Source organism: Cebus imitator, unplaced genomic scaffold, assembly GCF_001604975.1.
Source record: "Cebus imitator isolate Cc_AM_T3 unplaced genomic scaffold, Cebus_imitator-1.0 Scaffold118, whole genome shotgun sequence".
Classification (NCBI taxonomy): domain Eukaryota; kingdom Metazoa; phylum Chordata; class Mammalia; order Primates; family Cebidae; genus Cebus; species Cebus imitator.
Genome location: NW_016107433.1, coordinates 1202781 through 1206599, shown reverse-complemented (window position 1 = coordinate 1206599; position 3819 = coordinate 1202781).

Genomic DNA, 3819 nt, shown 5'->3' with positions numbered 1-3819 from the left:
AGAGAGAGAGAGAGAGACATGGTGGCTCACACCTATAATCCCAGCACTTTAGGAGGCGAAGGAGGGCGGAACACCTGAAGCCAGGAGTTCCAGACCAGCCTGGCCAACATGGTAAAACCCTGTCTCTACTAAAGATACAAAATTAACCAGGCATGGTGGTGTGTGCCTTGTAGTCCCAGCTATTCTGGAGGCTGAGGGAGGAGAATCGCTTGAACTTGGGAAGCAGAGGTTGCAGTGAGCCAGGATCATGCCACTGCACTCCAGCCTGGGTGACAAAGCACGACTCTGTCTCAAAAAAAAAAAAATAGGGCAGGCACAGTGGCTCAGGCCTATAATCCCAGCACTTTGGGAGGCCAAGGCGGGCAGATGACTTGAGGTTAGGAGTTCGAGTGAAACCCTGTCTCTACTAAAAATACAAAAATTAGCTGGGTATGGTGGCCCATGCCTGTAATCCCAGCTACTTCTAAGATGAGGCAGGAGAATCGCTTGAACCTGGGAGGTAGAGTTGCAGTGAGCTGAGATCATGCCACTTCACTCCAGCCCAGGCAACAGAGTAAGAGACTGTCTCAAAAATAAATAAATTAAAAATAAATAAATAAATGAGTAAATAAAAAGAGAGAAATATAAGACAATAGAGAAAAAGAACTTTTCTTCATTCCAGCACCTAAACAACACCATTGCATTTCAGTTTCCTCCCAGTGTGATCCTTGGTTATTTGTGTAGGTTTCACTGACCTATAACAGAAGAAAGTCCCGTTCCTCAGCTGAAGGAGTTCAACTGAGGTCCACAGCTTGAACCCCTTCAAATCGAGAAATGCATTCTCTAGTATGCGTAGCCCTAGTAAAAGATATGCATTCATTTGGGTGAATCATTTATACAACAGTATAAACATAAACACACATGTTACACTTTTTATTTATTTATTTGTTTATTTTGAGACAGAGTTTCGCTCTTGTTGCCCAGGCTGGAGTGCAGTGGTGCAACCTCGGCTCACTGCAGCCTCCACCTCCCAGGTTCAAGCGATTCTCCTGCCTCAGTCTCCCAAGTAGCTGGGATTAAAGGCACCCGCCACCATACCCAGCTAATTTTTTTTTTTTTTTTTTTTTTTTTTTTTGAGATGATGTCTTGCTCTGTTGCCCAGGCTGGAGTGCAATGATGCAATCTCTTCCCACTGCAACCCAAGAATTGTTCAAGTGATTCTCCTGCCTCAGCCTCCCAAGTAGCTGGGATTATAGGTGCCCACCATCACATCCAGCTAATTTTTGTATTTTTAGTAGAGATGGGGTTTCACCATGTTGGCCAGGCTGGTCTCAAACTCCTGAACCTCAGGTGATCCACCCGCCTCGGCCTCCCAAAGTGCTGGGATTACAGGCGTGAGCCACCACGCCCGGCCCTACCCGGCTAATTTTTATTGTTGTTGTTGTTTTGAGATGATGTCTTGCTCTGTTGCCCAGGCTGGAGTGCAATGGCGCGATCTCGGCTCACCGCAACCTCCGCCTCCTGGGTTCAGGCAATTCTCCTGCCTCAGCCTCCTGAGTAGCTGGGATTACAGGCACGTGCCACCATGCTCAGCTCATTTTTTTGTAGTTTTAGTAGAGACGGGGTTTCACCGTGGTGACGAGGATGGTCTCGATCTGTTGACCTCGTGATCCACCCGCCTCGGCCTCCCAAAGTGCTGGGATTACAGGCGTGAGCCACCGCGCCCGGCCCTCCAGACTCTTTCTTAGAGCCTGCAAGACCCCACATTAGTCTAGCCCTTGCCATTCTCTTTCACTCCTCCCTACCTCACTTCATCCTAGGATTTTTTTTTTAAACAAGTAATTATAACGTTTAATTATGTGAACAAACAGAATACTTCTGTACAAAGACTCAAGCTCATGTTTGAAACTTTTTTGAAACATGTTTGACCAGCCTGGGCAACATGGCGAATCCCCTGTCTGTACAAAAAATACAAAAATTACCCAGGTGTGCTGGCTCACTCCGGTAGTCCCAGCTACTCAGGAGGCTGAGGTGGGAGAATGGCTAAAGTACAGAAGGTTGAGATCTGCAGTGAGCCGTGATCCCACCATTGCACTCCAGCCTGGGTGACAGAGCAAGATCCTGTCTCAAAAAGAAAAAAAAAGAATGCATGCCACTATGCAAAAAAAAAGAAAAAAAGAAAAAAAAAGAGGCCGGGCGTGGTGGCTTAAGCCTGTAATCCCAGCACTTTGGGAGGCCGAGGCGGGTGGATCACGAGGTCAAGAGATCGAGACCATACTGGTCAACATGGTGAAACCCCGTCTCTACTAAAAATACAAAAAATTAGCTGGGCATGGTGGTGCGTGCCTGTAATCCCAGCTACTCGGGAGGCCGAGGCAGGAGAATTGCCTAAACCCAGGAGGCGGAGGTTGTGGTGAGCCGAGATCGCGCCACTGCACTCCAGCCTGGATAACAAGAGTAAAACTCCGTCTCAAAAAAAAAAAAAAGATGTTTGTTTTTTTCCATATTATTCAGTAGTTTAAGGTTTTACTAGCAAATGAATAAATAATTAAAAACTGCATTTAGGTAGTAAGCATGGAAATATTTCTGCAAAAGGCCAGCAAATTAAGTGAGATAACACAGAGATCAGATCTAAATGACAAGGAATATTTATTTTTTCTACAGCTCTCTTATTTTAAACAGCAAGAATCTAATATTTTCTTTGTTTAATTTTTTTTTTCTTTGAGATGGAGTCTTGCTCTTGCCCAGGCTAGAATATAGTGGTTTGATCTGAGCTCTTCAACTTCTTCCTCCCAGGGTTCAAGTGATTCTTCGGCTTCAGCTTCCAGAGTAGCTGGCATTACAGGTGTGTGCCACCACACCCAGTTAATTTTTGTGTTTTGGGTAGAGACTGGGTTTTACCATATTGGCCAGACTGGTCTTGAACCCTGACTTCAAGTGATCTGCCTGCCTCACCCTACCAAAGTGCTGAGATTACAGGCAGGAGCTACCGCGCCTGGCAATAAAAGCATTTTTCAAAGATTTGCATGGCCGGGTAATCCTAGCACTTTGGGAGGCTGAGGTGGGCAGATCACAAGGCCAGGAGTTCTAGACCAGGCTGACCAACATGGCGAAAGCTCGTTCCTACTAAAAATACAAAAAGTTAGCTGGGTGTGGTGGCGCGGGCCTGTAATTCCAACTACTCAGGAGGCTGAGGCAGGAGAATCGCTTGAGCCCGGGAGGGGAAGGGGAAGGTTGCTGTGAGCCCAGATCGCGCCACTGCACTCCAGCCTGGGCAACAGACTCTGTGTCAAAAAAAAAAAAAAAAAAAAAAAAAAGCTTTTATTATTTTTTGAGACAGGATCTCTCTCTGTCGCCCAGGCTGGAGTGCAATCACAGCTCACTGCAGTCTTGAACTCCTGGGCTCAAATGATCCTCCTCTCTCAGCCTCCTGAGTAGCTGGGACCACAGGTGCACACCACCATGCCTGTCTAATTTAATTTTTTGTGCCGACAGCGTGGGGAGCGGAGGGTGTCTCACTATGTTGCCCAGGCTGCTATGGGACTCCTGAGCTCAAGTGATCCTCCCACCTCAGTGTCCTAAAGCATTGGAATTACAGGCGTGAGCCACCGCTTAGCCTGCAAATGCAAATCTAACCATGTCATTTGTAGGATAAAATTCTTTTTTCTGACCCAAGCATCTCTATTCTCTTTAGAGAGAGAGACGGAAATCAGATAGCCTCTAATAATATCAATTGCTAGTTACCAATGCCCTTGGTTATCGTGTGTTAGACTGAGTTAAACATGAACTCCTTGAATCATTACAAGCTCTTTATTAGGTGGGTATCAACCTCAATTTACA